Genomic DNA, 16385 nt, shown 5'->3' with positions numbered 1-16385 from the left:
ACAGTTTTTGACAGATATTTCTAACCATAGAGTCCTTATCTTTTGAATATATTCCTCAAGCGTTGTATGGATCTGGAAACAATTCACAGCAGTGCTCCGAAGGTGTTGCCATTTTGCTCTATATTTGATCTGCACTGCCCTGGGAGTGACAGAGCAGAGAGGCATTTAAGCTTCACCTCAGCATGCTGACATCAGTTCCTTCTCTTCACGTCTTCCTATTTGGATCCAGAGCTCCTTACTTACGTTGGTATTCCAACAACCCCATAACATTTCTTTAGTGTGCTAGGCAACTATGTCCCCTCCAGTAGTTACAAGATCAATCCTAGCTGTGACTGCAGGAAGAAGATGCCAGTAACAGACCCATACAAGGTGTCTCTCTGGTACCTTTGTCCTAGCCATGATTCAAAGTTGGGTGACATATGTATTGTTATGCATCCGAAGGTGATCCAGGATACAAAGTTTTGCTTTGCTGAACACAATAGGTCGTGGTCGAAGCACAAGTCCCGCTTAACCTCCAAATTTCATGCCAGGTCTTGGTACTGGTTGCAAAGTCGCTTCTACAAGACTGTCAGCTTCCCGCTTGAATCCCTGGGTAAGTTGGAATCTAAGTCCAAATGCAAACATTAAAAGACAACCCCAGCACTGCCGCACTAATTCTGAAGAGAAGACGTGGGGTTTCAAGATAAACATTGCACCTGCTGACCACCCAGGCTTTAGAGCTGATTCTTCAGTTGGTCGTGGTGTTATCTGAATTTCCTGAGTATTTGTTGACGCTGCAGCCTAACAGGTTTACAGGGAGATCATGCTGCAAATGTATGGTGTGAGACTGGTCATTTGCCAACATCCATATCCAATCCCAAACTTGCCTCGGCCCTGATGTCATGTTACGAGATTGTAATAGTGCAACCAACCTGAAACCTCTATTGAGACGCAGCTACTACCAGAGGATCCATTCTTTTGCCTCGGACTCTCACCTTTTGAAGGACCAGGTCAGATTTCTCAGGATACTAATGATAAAGAGGATGATTCTCTGATCCCTCCTCATTACACTGATGATGCATTGTACCTGGACCTACAAAATGCCATTGGGTTTGACACTTCCTCTGAAACTAAGATTGTCTCACTACATGGACCACCATTGGATAAAAGTGCTTCATTTGCAGAGGTGATGAGGACAGCTGAGGTGCTAAAATTACACTATCCTTCCATTGAAACAGTCATAAATCCTCACAGAAATTCTTTAGCCAGGGCCTGCAAACTCTGAGCCATTGTTGCTTTTTAATGAGGCCCTTACTGACTCTATAATGGGCACATGGCCAAAACCCTGTTCTTGCCAACAACTTAGCAGGCCAATGGCTTGGGGACCTAGACCTGCACCTAGTTGTCCAATTGTTTGACTACACACTCTCTACCTGTGAGCTTTATCATGCAGGCTCCCACCAGCAAGATTAACCCTAATGTTTTTCTAGTCAATCCGCTGGGCAGGGAGTCCATTCTGCAAGTGATTTTGGTCCTAAAGTCCTTAGATGTATGCTTGCTGGGCAGATACACACATGCTCTCAAGGACATGGCCAAGAAGATCTTACCACTGGCCCCAGAAAGTCTTAAAGCTGCTTTGGCACAAATAATACAACAACGTTTGTGATTCATACTGGTGTGGATATTCTGGATTGAATTGGCATGGCCGTTGGTACCACTGTGGTCATGTGATTTACAGGCACCCTTAAAGGACATGCCTGTCGATGGGGCCAGACTTTTTTGGGGTAATGCCAGACCCTGCTCTTTAAGAGTACAAAGATCGCTCAGCCATTGCATGGTTCTTAAGACTGTTGAAAAAGCGAAGCAGCTTCCCCATAATGTAGTTTCTAAATTCAGAGGTTACTCCAGGGGGTGGCCTACAGGCAGCAGCAGTCATTCAATCCTGTGGTGCAGATACCACTTCAGTACTTTCTGATCAAGAGTTTGTTCTAACCTCAGTCAGTCAAAAATACTTTTATTTGATTTCATTAAAAAAAACATAAAAGGGTGGGAAAACCACCATGAATAAAACTTACAAAGATATACATTGTTATTATTTTTGTAAAATGTATATCTTTGTAAGTTTTATTCATGGTGGTTTTCCCAGGTCTGGGGTGCCGGTCTTCCCCTACCTAGACGACTAGTTGTTGAAGACTGGTTCATCATCCACCTCCAGACTACAGTGAGTCTCCTGTCATCTTTCACGTTCACTAGCAACATGCCAAAGCCACGCCTGAATCCTCCTCAGACACTCCCCTTCATCAGAGCCCTTCCGGGTCCGGTTTGGTTTTGTGCTGTTCCACAAAGAAAGATTCTTGCACATTCAGACTGTGCTCCACATCTTTCAACCTTGGTCCTAGATTTCAGTTCGGTCACCTCTGAGACTGATGGCATCCTGTATCCTGCTAGTCAAGCATGCTAGGTCATATATGCAGTCTCTGCAGTGGGATCCGAATGGAGTGGGCCCAACATCAAGGAAACCTCCCCGACCACATTCAGATTTTGGAGGAGACTGAAAAACATCTGCTGTGGTGGTTGCTGGACCGCGATTGGTCCAGCAGCTGACCCTTCTTCCTTCCCCACCCAGAGTTTGGGGCGACCATCTGGGAGAGGTGGAGATCAGAGGCATCTGGGCTCCAGCAGAGTGCTGACTCCACATCAACCTGGAGCAGAGGACCATCCACTTGGCATCAAAAACCTTCCTGCCATGCATCACAGGGAAGCTGCTACAGGTGCTCCCTGAAAACACTATCACAGTGTAGTACTGCAACAAAAATGGCTGGGTGGGGTCACGGGCACTGTTCCAGGAGGCCTTGCACCTCTGGAAATGGCTAGACCACCAAGGAATTTTCCTGGGTGATGAAGCACCTGGCAGGCTCCTTGAATGAAAGGACGGTCAAGCTCAGCATAGGCATCTAGCTGATCACAAATGGCAGTTACACCCAGAGATGACTCAAGTGCTCTTCCAGACACTGAGAGAACCTTGGCTACATCTGTTCCCAATTGCCAAGAAAACACAATGTCAGCACTTCTGTGCATTGGACTTTCTAAGGCGTCTCTCGCTCCTAGATGCGTTCCGCCTTGGGTGGCACTCTGGACTCACCCTGTCCACAGTTCTCAAGAAGATAAGAACAGACCGGGCCTCACTCACCATAGTGGCTCTGGATTGGGGACAGAGAGTATGGCATTAGGAACTCCTGGACTTGAGCACATGTCCTCGGTTCATGCTGCCCCTCCGGGAGGAGCTGCTGTCTCAGTAAGAGGGCAGAGTTCTACACCCTGTCCTTCAGACTCTCCCAAAATTGAGTGGTGACAGCTGAACAAAGTTGTGAAGCCGTCCCACACCGGTCAAAGAATCACTCTGCTGGTATTCTATGCTCCCCCTCACCTCTCTAAGGAGGAAGAGAGACTGCATCATTTGACCCCCAAACTTGTTGGCTTACCTCTTTGCCAGACCAAATTTCTTTGTTCAGATCACTGGTTGTGATGTGTTTTCAAATACTTGACATATATATCCTCCCCAGAAGCTATTTGTGATGCCTAAGTGGGACCTTAACCTGGTCCTGACTTTCTTGATGTGCGCACCTATTTAGCAAAAGCACAGTTGCTTCCTATGACTTTTGATGCTAAGTGATGTTCCTCATTGCAATTACACTAGCTCCTTGAGTGAGCACATAGCAGGGGCTGTCAGCACATCCTCCTTTTACCAACCTCTTCCCATATAGGTTAGTGCTCAGAACCAGGCTTCCTTGCACAAGTTGTGAAAGCTCCCATGTTTTCCAGTCTATCTATCACATTGCCAGCTTTCTTTACACTGCATCATTCCTCAAAAAAGGAGAGGCTCTATTGCCTTGCACCGGAGAGAGTTTTGAGTTTTTACTTGGATTGTATGAAAGATCATCGATTGGATGATCATCTTTTTATGGGATTTTCATGGGCAAAGAAGGGTAAACCAGAGCCAAATAGGACTTTGTCAAGATGAATGGTACGCTGTATCAAAATCTGTTATACACTTGCCAAGAAGCAACCCCCAGATGGCTGATTCCACCCAGCCAAGGCTTCTACGACTGTGCTAGTATAGGAAGTACCTGTTCTTAACATCTATCAAGCTGCGCCTTGGCGTCTGTACATATGTTCCTGAAGCACAATTGCCTCAACAGCCAGATCCAGCAGGAAGGTAACTTTGTCCGCACAGTCTTGCAGGGTGTTTGATTAAAGCCCATTTCACAAACCCTCCACCTTGAGTAGGTGCTGTTTGCTGCTACCTGTTCAAAAGGTGAGGAATCTGTATTTATAAGTATCCACCAGAGGAACAAATTACCTTCAATAATACTCCTTCTGTTGATTACTGTATAGCTTTCCCACTTTCCTCTCTCCTCCCCGTTCTGTGAAGTGGATTCTTTAAAATCAAAAAAGGTCCCAAGACAAAGATCAGCACATTGTCCCCAAAAATTGATCTAAGTTCTGCAAATGAAGGTGCGGAAAGAGATAGTAACTTTTGTCAGCGTGCAGGCCTTATGTTTATCTGCAGCTCCACTCCATCACTTCTGGGGCTGCGTGGAGCTGCACATCGCCACCTTATGGCACATTGAAGTACTGCTATGAAGTTCTCCTATCCAGTATGGTGCCTGGGGAATTTTTAAAAGTTGAGAAATCTGCAGTAAGAGTATCCACCAGAAAGAGTGTTACAGAAGGTATGTAACTTGTAATTTTAGGCAGAGTAGCCTGATTAGGGCAAGTAAGGTGGCAGATAATACTCTTATCGTTTCTAACCCCAGGACGCCAGACACTGTGCAGCATGTTCTCTACCAGTTTCTCTTTTGGAATGTGGTGGGACTCCATTCTAAGGTTCTTCTTCCCTTCTGGGTGGACTTTGTGTCTATGTTTAGTTTTTTTCTGTTTATAGGAAAAGTTGGCTTTGAACCTTATTCATATCAATGGGTTTAAGACTTTTCATCTAGCTGCCATATCTTCTCATGCTGGCAGGCCCAAGAGGGGTTAACTATTTATGTTTCTAATCTGTTGCCTTATCGTATTGTTAGAATTGATTCTTCTGCCTTATATGTTTTTTATTATTGTTTGTGTTCTAATCCCCAATTTAAATCTTGTTGTTGTGAATTTTAATAATAACATTCCCCCTCACAATACCAACTCAGCTTTGGTAAAGGTCCTGAACAGGATGGTATCTCCATTGACCTCTTCAAGGCAAACATTAGTTTGTGGTGTTCCATCGTAACTAGGGTTCTTTGAGCTTGCTTCCATTCTGGTATTCTCAGTACCTGGTCGAAGTCCCTAATTGTACTGATCTTTATGAATGGTGACCCTGCCGACCCTTCAATTTATCGCCCCATATCGCTCCTTGAGTCCATGATAAAAGTAGCAGGAGAATTTCAATGAACTACCTGAAGGAGAGGGCTGACTCAATAAAATGTTCATTCATTCATTTCATTTCTGTCTTTATTTCGATCACTTGGACCATAAAAGATGTACATCAAAGCTGAAAAGCACTTGTGAGTCATTCATTCAAGTGTGCTGAGTCCAAACAATATACTATGTGATCTTCAGTATGGATTTCACAAAGGCTTGGGAACAGTAGAACGGAGCCTCAACTTTAATTTACTCCTCGCCAAGTACACCTTTATGAAGAAGGATCGCCAGTTTTTAGCATTCGTACATCTTTCGATAGTGTACAACACAGTAGTTTATGGGTTATCTTATCAGATTTTGGGGTGGATTCATTGATCATAGCCTTCCTTCGAGACCTATACTCGGTAGGAAAATCCAGAGTAGTTTACGTCCTCAAGAGTGAATTCAGTTGCACCTTTGACCTTGAAAAGTGAGGTCAGACAGGACTGGCTACTTGCACCCCTGTTATTTACTCTCTATATATCAACAATTTAGAGTCTGTCTTATGCAGTCTCTGAAGAGACCCCTCCCCCCAGACCGGGTATAGACCTATACCTTGATTGCTCTATGCTGACAATGCTGTCCTTAAGTCGCACACTCCAAGGAGCCTGCAGTAGGTATAATAGTTTTAATAAAGTGCGGGAGGAATCTGCAGAAGTGTTGGGATTTTAGGGTAAACAGCGCCAAGTTAGGTCTTGTACCGACCTTTTGTTATCTTGGTATTTTATTTGATGCCCGTGGCCTATGGACCTCAGCAGTTGAGAATAGACTGCAGTACTTTAAGAAATCTATTTCAGCACGTCTCAAATTTGCATGTAAGTTGGGGGACAAGCCAGTGAAAGAAATGCTAACCATTTACAACTCCAAATGTGTTTCTGTGGCCCATCACGGGGCGGGTCTCTGGGGTTTAAAAAAATGTTAGTTCACTCCAGAGACTTGAAAATAATGTTTAAAATAATCTTTTAGCTGCCCCTACCACCTGTCTTACCTTTGTTTGCCATGCAGAGCTATAGGCCCCTTTACCTGATGTGATCATCATACAGCATAGTTTATTGTGGCATAAGGTTTAGACTAGGGATGTTACTATTTTAAATCGTATGATTTTGAATGACTGTTTAAATCTAACTTATTCTGGGGGGTTTTCTTGAGTTAAGTTTGTCAAATTGTTTTGCATAAATCTGGGTCATCCTGAATATTTTGATTCACCTAATGTCTTACCTAAAGTGCACAGAAGAGACTTAAAAAGACACGGTTTGTCCTTTTTCAATGACCAAAGATTCTTAAAGGAAAATGGCCAACCCAGTGTTATTAAAAATCAGTTTACACTGGCTTTTGATATGACTCAGCTGCACCTTACTACTATATATAATCGACAGCATAGGTACCTTCTGACACGCCTTAGGCAGGGTGTTTTTTACAGTTTAATCACTTTTCAGCCATTAATGACTGGTCATCATCCTTGATTAACTGCACCTGTGACGGCCTCTCGACTCAATGCACCATGCACTATGTTTTTATGGCCTTATGCTGTACCACCTAAACGTTACATTTTACCTATTCTCCGTGACCGCCATTTTAAGCAATGTATTATGTATGCCTGCTCTGTTGTTTTTACAACAATTGAATTCCCTGGCGATTTGTTGTAGGTGTATAGTTTGTTATGGTCTGTGATACGGTTAAGAATAAACATTAGTACTTCTTGATGATGTTTTTTAATCTTTTTATTTTATTTATCTTGTTTCATCATGTATTTTAGGTCAATAACCTTGTGATAATGTATTTTGTATCTTATTTGCATGTTTGCTTTTATGGTTTTCAAATAAACAAATCGAATACATTTGATATAATGATGAAGATGATGAGTAAGATTTCTCTTCACTGTATTGGGGGTTTCTATCATTTTTTGGGTCATGTGCTGGCATAATCTGCTCACCAAAGAGGTTCAGCGTCCTCATTTATGCATTGCTTGAACTGCATGGGCTGACCATCATTTCATTAGGGAAGGAGTAGAGATCTGTCACTGCCCCCCCACCCCTCTCACCAGATATTCCTCATTTATCTGAAGTCTAAGCACCTTACTTTATGGTTCCCATAATCAGTGAAGCTGCTGACCTTTCCTAGACTAAGCTGGTGAAAGGTCCAAGCCAGTGTTTAATTTGCAAAAAAACGAGCCAGTGTCCAAAAGATTTTTGGGGGATGTGGAGGGACCGCTGCTAGGAGCAGCCAACTGCTGGCACTACCAACTTCACTCATTGGTCTCGCCCATATCATTCTGTCAGACAATTCTTAGGACAGCCCTATAGTTATATAGAGGATCCAATCGTGGAGACTTTTGTAGCGCAGGGATGCATTCAAATTCTGATGGATATTTCTAATGGACTATTCCTCACGAATATCCCCGGGCACCAAACTGGATTCAGAGATTTTCTTGGCATTGATCCCGAGGACTGTGCTTGAATGAATCCTAAGGCTATCTGGGGTCGCCAACCTGTATGTCTCCAAACACCAGTCAGGGTTTCGGTCAGAACATTCCACCCAGACAGCCCTGCTATTCACAGCAGAGACCCTACGAGCGGCCATGGATCAGGGAAAGAAGGCTGTACTTATCCTACTTGACCTGTCGCCAGCCTTCGATACGGTTTCACATAACATCTTAGTGGACCGGTTGGCTGCCGCAGGGGTAGAGGGCAGGTCTTGGCCTGGCTCAGGAATTTCCTTAGCAACAGACGCCAAGTCACAGTGTTGGGTCAATACCAGTCTGAAGCAAAGGTCGTCAGCTCAGGGGCCCCTCAGGGCTCAAGTCTAAGTCCTGTACTTTTTAATCTGTACATGGTACCCCTAGTGGAACTGATCGCTTCATTTCAGATCAGCTCAATATCATATGCTGACGACACCCAACTCATCCTGGTGTTGGATAGGGAACGGCCGGGTGCCGAGGAAAATCTTAGGGAATGTCTAGCAGCAACATTTAAATGGATGACTAACAATCATTTAAAATGTAATGCTGGAAAAACAGAAATTCTGCCATTTGGGAGTCATAATCTGTTCTCCCCACAAATGTGCTGGCCTGCGGATGCAGAAGCCCCTCCTAACACAATCACATCTGCTCGCAATTTGGGCATCAAATTTGATGACCAACTGTCTTTTAAACACCAAGCAGGGGCAGTAGCTGGGACTTGCTTCCAGATCATAAAAGCCTTGAGGAAGTTCTTCGATCTTCTCCCGGTATCGGCCAGAAAAACAGTTGCAGTGGCCTTAATAAATTCTAGGTTGGACTATTGTAACGGCTTATATGCTGGAGCTAACAAAACCGTCCTCCACAGGTTACAAATGGTCCAAAATGCGGCGGCCCGCCTTGTATTACATTGGCCTCGCAGATCCTCAGCCTCAGCAGCACTTAACACTCTTCACTGGCTACCAATAGATAAAAGAATCCTGTTTAAGATCCTCATAATTACCTTCAGGTCATTCCATCAGCAAGGTCCAAAATACCTATGCAATGGCTTTAAAAGAGACCACCCGACACGCTGTCTGAGGTCTGCTAGTCAGAATCTACTTACAACCCCTCGATTCAAGTTGGCAACAAAAGGGGGCAAATCCCTTTTTGTATTAGGTACCAAGGCCTGGAATAAGCTTCCGCCTTTTCTGCGAGCACTGTCCCAAGAAGCCCATTTCAGGAAGGCACTAAAAACTTGGGTCTTTTCCCTGTCCGATGCAGCATGTAGGGCGTTGGTGTAGTTTGTGGCGTGATGTGCAAGCCATTCTTTTTCCCTCTAACCCTTCCATCTGGGTTGGGTGAGCGCCAAGATACTCCCTGGAGTGAAAGTAGCGCTATAGAAATGTCTTTTACATTACATTACATTACACCACCAAAAGACATGGAAGGGCTGTCCCTGATCTAGGTCACTCCAACCTCATTCAAAAGATAGAACTATGACTTTACCTAGAACTTTCCACTTTCCTTTTGCTTCAGACTCAGAACACAGTCAACATGTTGATAGGAATGATGAATCCTACTATTATTATGAGGTCAATCTTGTCATAGACCCTTAGGGCACCACCGGGTTAGACACTTCTTAGGATACTGGGTTGAACAATCCCCCTAGCCCCTTTACAGAGAAATCCTCTTTATTTTGTTGTGGTGATTAGACTGGCTGCTGAGGTTTTAGATCTTCAACTTCCATCTGTAGAAGTAAAGACTATTGTCCTGACGGAAGCCCTGCAACCCGAGCAGACTTTCATAGAACCACTTCTCCATTTGGATAAGCCCTGATGGACACTGAGGAGCACTTGGGCCAGACCGCCTTCTTGCCTACCAGCCAACAGACAGGTTGCCAGAAAATACTGAACTGCTCCTGGTGGCCTTCATTTCCTTATGCAACACCCTACACCTGAAAGGTTTGTGATCCAGGCGTCAACGAGTAGACTCAACTCCAACTCATTCTCTACTACGCCTCCCGATAAGGAATCAGAACATATGGAGACATTCAAGAAGAGGATATACTTTGTGCTCAGCAAATGCCATTTGCATCCTGGGATGATATTCGTAAGCATTGTGGAATACGCTCTTTTTTTTTTTTTTTTTTTGCCAGCAATCCCCGAAACATTCTGCGCCAATCTTACATAGATTATCCAGCATGGTCAGAACTCAGTGAAGTACGTCATCAGCTCTAGGCTGGACTACACTGACTGCTTGGCCAAGACCAATATTACCAGTGTGATGCTCCAGCACCGTTCGTGGATGAGATCTACGATCTTCTCAAGTCATGTACAGTCCTTAAAAAAGGCAGGGGTCAGGGATCCGGTCAACAACATCTAGGCACTCAGGGGCAACGCACTGCTTAGTCTCCGACCTCCACCTCCTTGCTACTATCATCACTGAAATGAAATGAAATGAAATGAAAAAGGTTCTTAATAGAGCGCACTGTGACCAAGCGGCTTCCTGGCGCTAGAGGTGGGGAGCTGAGGGAGACAGGGGAAGCCAGAACTGTTTAGCAGGAATAAGCAGTGGAGAACAGGTAGGTTTTTAAGGCCTTACGGAATTGGGAATAAATGGTAATGGATCTGATTGGTAGAGGGAGACTATTCCAAAAGGAGGGACCCAAAACAGAGAATCTGGTGCCTCCGGTTTTGGATTTACGGAACCGAGGTACATTGGAGAGGAACTGATTAGAGGAGCGTAGGGAACGGTTGAGGACATAGGGAGTGATGAGAGAGTTGATAAAGACTGGGCCGATGCGGGCTCGAGCCATGAAGACCAGACAGCCTATCTTAAAGAGGGATCTCTGGGAGATGGGGAGCCAATGAAGTGTTTTCAGGACAGGAGTGATGTGGGAGGACTTTGGGAGGTGGAAAATAAGGCGGGCGGCCTGATTCTGGACAGCCTGTAGGCAGCGAAGTTCGTACGCTGGAATGCCCACGTACAGGCTGTTCCCGTAATCGAGACGGGAAAGAATCATGGCCAAAATAATAAGCTTAAGGGCGTCAGAAGAAAAGAAACGGGACACCTTTCGGATGATTCGGAGGGAAAGGAAACAGGAGGAGACAACCGAGCTGATCTGGGCATGCATAGAGAGGTCCCAACTGACTCTAATGCCCAAGGTCTTTGCCGAGGCCGCTGATAGAGGTGGAGGGCCAGAGATGGAGGGCCAAAAGGCAGTCGACCAAGGGGAGGAGGATGAGCCAGTCAGGACCAACTCCGTCTTGTCCAGATTAAGCTTCAGTTGATTCCGATTCATCCAATCTGAAATAAAGGCCAAGGTAGAGTGAAATTTGGGTGGGGAGTGCAAGGGAGAAGAAAGATCAAATACGAGCTGGAGGTCATCCGCGTAGTTATACACGGAGACCCCCATATCAAGAAGGGAAAGAATAAGAGGACGGATATAAAGGTTAAAAAGAAGAGGGAACAAAAGGAGCCTTGGGGAACTCCACAGGGGACCAAGCTGGAAGGGGCGGAGTATCAAGTCACTTTAGCTTATCCTCGGTGGCACATGGGCATCTTATTGGAGCCAGGATAAAGTATTGCGTCGACTGGTGACTCTGCTTCACATTCAACAGCTGGGTGTGTCAAATAGTCCAGCAAAGTTATGCCCTTCCATTCCTTTGAGACCTGCCACTCATTCCACCAAAGTGGCTGTTGGAGGACCAGTTATCCATTTTGTGGAAGGAAGTTGAGGCTTTTTGGAGAAGAGTGCCATAGAGAGGATTCCGGCATCAGAAATAGGGACAGGATGTTACTCTTGTTATTTTCTGGTGCAGAAGGACAGAGGCCTCCTTCCTATTTTAGACCTTCACCATCTCAATTTCTTCCTGAAAAAAAGGACAAATTGAAGATGCTCAAATGAACTACTGCCTGTCCTGGATCCAGCAAACTGGATGCTAGTGCTTGACCTGCAAGTCGCCTATTTTTACATTCCCATTATATAGTCCCACAGTCGTTACCTGTGGTTGAAGGTGGGCCACAAGCATTTTAACTTGACATACTCCCTTTCTGCCTCCTCTGGTGTTTACGAAAGTGATGGCTGTGGTTGCAGCACTTCTTCAGAGGTTGGGGTAACCAGTTTTCCACTACGACAACTGGCTGTTGAATGCAAGCTTGCCACAGTCTATTGTATACCATCTCCTGTCGACAATGAAGCTCCTAACATCTTTGTGGTTCTCGATCAACGTGCCAAGGTCTCAGCTGACTCCTTCACAGAGGCATCTATTCATCTGAGCCATTCAAGGTACAGTGCCATTTTGGGCCATGAACCTGATTTTTCAGTCTTATTCCTGAATCACAGCGAGAGTGGCTCTGAGACTTCTTGGCCTCCTGCATCCTGCTAGTGGGCTTTGCCAGATGGAACATGGGGGCTCTGCTGCTGGCTCAGTACCTAGAGAAGCAAAATTTTCCCTTGAGAAATGTTAACCGGAAGAACCGGTATGTCAGTTAAAAATCATAACAAAATACAAGTACATATAAAGAATTCTTACAGTTTATTAAAGTTACAAATGTTAAAAGAAAAGTGGTCCCAGTGGAACCCACTTAACACAAATAAAACATTAAAAGAGATTTTTTACTTTTTTGACTTTCAATTTTGCCAGCAAGATTGAGTCACAGAGACAGAAAAGACAGTAAGACATAAAATGAGTACAATACTTTTTGTATATTCGGACTCTATTGGTCACATCTAAGCTATGTGAGACCAGAGAAATCCAACTTAAGCTCCGTAATCGGACTTCAAGGGTAATTATACTGATCCCAATACCTCGACAGAAAATTTAAGGTGTCTTGATAAAGGTGGACAAAACTTGGGAAAACCACCGAAACGCGTCGACGCTTCACTCAGTATAATTTAGGGTCTCCCCATCTTTTGCTGATATACCATATTACAAGTGCACATAGCTTAGATGTGACCAATAGAGTCCGAATATACAAAAAGTATTGTACTCGTTTTATGTCTTACTGTCTTTTCTGTCTCTGTGACTCAATCTTGCTGGCAAAATTGAAAGTCAAAAAAGTAAAAAATCTCTTTTAATGTTTTATTTGTGTTAAGTGGGTTCCACTGGGACCACTTTTCTTTTAACATTTGTAACTTTAATAAACTGTAAGAATTCTTTATATTTACTTGTATTTTGTTATGATTTTTAACTGACATACCGGTTCTTCCGGTTAACATTTTCAAGGGAAAATTTTGCTTTACTGGTTGACCAACCCCACTTCCCTTGACTACAGTTAAGGGGTACCTCTCGTATTCACTTGCTTTCAGTACCTAGAGAGCCTGGCCGAATCCATCCTGGATTTAAAGGAGATTACACAGGATCTACAGTGTTGGCTACTCGACTACAGCTGGACTGGCAGCAGACTCTACTTCCTACCCCACCCAGAGGTGACTGACACATTGCTTGTTGGTTTCGTAGGTCATCTGGGAGAGGTGGAGATCAGAGCCCTCTGTTCTCCAGTGGAGACTCACCTCTACATAAATCTGTTGGAGTTGCAAGGCATTTACTTGACGTTTGAGGCTATCCTGCCATCCAGTAAAGAGAGGCTGATTTAGGTTCTCATGGATAACCGCTGCCAACAAGCAGGGCTTTATGGGGTCCTTTGTGCAAGGTCACACTGCACCTTTGGAACTGTCTAAGTCTGCAGGGCATCCTACTGGTCATGAACCACATGGCAGGATCTTTAAACTCCAATGTGGTCAAATTCAGCAATGAGCCCTTGCTCAACCTTTTCGCCACTGCAGACAGTGCATATTGTCAACCCTTTTCCAGGTTGGAATTCCCAAGAAGGCTCTCTCTCTTGGAGACACATTCCGCCAAGAGTGAAGCACGAGACACCTCTATGCCTTTATGCTGCTGCCTTTCCTGCCTTGAGTTATGAAGAAGATCAGAATTGACTGGGTTCAGATCACCCTAGTGGCTCCGGATTGGGCCTTGAGTGTGTGGTACCAGGAACTTCTGGCCATGGGTATCTGTCCTCATATCAGGCTGCCACTATGGGAAGATCTTCTCTCGCACCAGCAGGGCAGGGCCCTGCACAATCTACAACTCCATGTGTGGAGATTTAGTGGCAACAGTTGACTGCCTTTGACCTCACTACCGAATCAGTCGATGTCATTGCAGTGGGAAGGGGATATCTACTAAATCTGTTTATGCTGAACACCGGGAACATTTTGTGGACTGGTGTAATTCCCGCCACACAGACCCATTACAAGCAAAGTTGTCATATGTTCTGATTGTTGTGCTGTCTTGCCTTGGTTCCAGTTGAAGATTACCTGTTGCCCCTTTCAGCCTTTTTGTATTTACCAGACCAACCACCCCAAGGTTGATGAATCTGCAGTAAGATAGATTAGCCACCAGAAAGAGCCTTACTTCTGGCAAGTAACTTCTTCATCTGGAGACAGTGATTTTTATAGTTTTAGGATGGTCTAACAGCATGGTTTTCGATTTATTTTTTCCTAGATTCAGAACTATACATTAATTAGGAGTCTTCAAAATATAAAAGGTTCTTCCATTTTAAATTTTAGTGCAAGCGTGCATGCTGGGTCCCACCTCTAAAAAACTTGTCTTCTGAATTTATCTGCCATGTTGATTCCTGGGGGTAAGTGGACTAGGCTGAGTTTGTGATGTGATAACCTGCAAATGGCCACATCCGTCTATCTGATGTTGCTGCTTTTAGAAACTCAAAATGATTGAAGTGCCTCAGTTTCTGTATCGCCGACAAAGTTCTGAGTTTCACCATTGGCGAACACGACACGCGTTGAGTACTGCTCCCAGCTCCACAGTGACGAAACTGCTTGATTTCTTAGCCTGTAGCAGAAAGTTCAGGATTGATTCAGGCTGTCACATTTTGAGTGGCTTTCATAAACAGTTAACCTAGTCTATTTATGAGATAGTGGAAATCCTGAGGTAAAAATAACATAAAACCAAGACCAGTCTCTGAAGACCAGCACCTTTTTTACGACTAAGTGGACGTACCATGCTTCCACCATTAATAAAACAAAATGTACTATTGCTGGGGGCTTTTTCCTGGTGCTTGATCTTTTGAAGTTGCGCAAACTCAACGGCTATGTGCCAAGCACATACAAACAGGTAGTAAGAATCGTACTGCAAGAGAGGAAATTCCAACAACTCACAAGTTGTATACTCTGTTACAATATGTACATTCACAAGTACTTGACAGTTGCAGCAAACAAAATTGAGGCCTGGGTGTTGAGTCCCATATTACCTCTAATACTTACCCCCTGCTACTTTTAGTGATCACTAATCAGATTGTCCTGATTGAAAATTGCAAGCCAAGGAGTTTTGACATGGGTGGTTGGGACATCTTTTAATTTTTTCTATTCTTTTCAAGATTAAATGAGGGGCTTATCCCTAATTACTCTGAGATTGACATTCTAATTCCCCTGCGACTAAGGCTTTCATTAAATTATTTACAGCCACCAAATGTAGTTATGTTAAAGATACATTTTTAAAGTAAGAGACATGGTCCTCAGATTTCGTACGTACTTGGATGTCTGCTTTCCCCATTAAGTCAGACATGAAGTGTTCATGGCAGTGTGCACTTATAGACTTAAATAGGCTAAACATTTACTGTGCACCTTTCCATAATGTTCCACACTGTGAAGCATCCCTCCCTTTCACAGCATGTGCCAGTTTATGCTGGAGCCTCCCTTAAAGTGCATAGGTATTTTTCTTTGACTCAGGTCAGCTTCCCTTGGTGGTGCTGAAGGCCAGCATTTCCTGCCGATGCTCAGGCACACCTTTTCCTGCCAGCGATAAGACCGCTCTTTATCTATCAGTGTTCTATCTTCAACCCAACTACGGATTGGCAAGTGCCAGCACTTGCAGCACATCTCCCTGGAAAAGTTAATTGGATGGATCAAGAGATGCATTGTCCTGCTGTTCATAATGGTAGACTTTGAATATCTTTATAACACGGAGATGCAGGGGGGGGCGTGGCTTGGAAGCCGATGAGGACGGCAGCGTGAGCACTGAGCTCCGCTAGAAACTCCACAATAATCCTGTATTAAACGATGCTTTGACCCCCCTGACAGCACCTGGGGATCGGAGAGTGAGGCGGAGCCGCATCGGTGCAGCCCCGCTATTGAGTAGGGCGCGATCCGGGAGTTCCTAGAGGTTCTCCAGCTTGAGACGGCCGATGGAGGCATACGCAAAATGTCGGCGACACAGCAGGGAGAAGTTCTGGGCCTGAGCCGAGGGAAGCCGCAGACCGCTGACTGAGAAGCCAGTAGAGCAGGGGTCTGAATTCTGGCGCAGCGAGGTTCATCTTTTGAGATGGACCGGCGCCGTGGCAGAGGGGTGAGCGGACCGCGTCGGCCGACACTTGGAGGGCCTGGCGAGATACTGTCCGGCAGCGCGGAGGGCGCGGTGATCGGAACCGCGAGTGCGGGGGGCCTGGACCTCCCTGAGCTAGGCCCAGAAAGTGAGCGGTGGCAAGGAGAAGATCGGCGGCCGGT

At 44.9% G+C, this 16385-nt stretch overlaps 1 protein-coding gene across 2 annotated transcripts in view; it reads left to right on the top strand.

The window, feature by feature from the left end:
* Window positions 1–16385, top strand: part of USP21 (ubiquitin specific peptidase 21) — a 558274-nt gene that overhangs the window by 433033 nt on the left and 108856 nt on the right. The gene's annotated exons all lie outside the window — the stretch shown is intronic.

The sequence above is a fragment of the Lissotriton vulgaris genome, chromosome 12 (assembly GCF_964263255.1).
Source record: "Lissotriton vulgaris chromosome 12, aLisVul1.2, whole genome shotgun sequence".
Lineage (NCBI taxonomy): Eukaryota > Metazoa > Chordata > Amphibia > Caudata > Salamandridae > Lissotriton > Lissotriton vulgaris.
The sequence above is the reverse complement of the archived record's forward strand: the minus strand, read 5'-3'. Positions and strand labels throughout refer to the sequence as shown.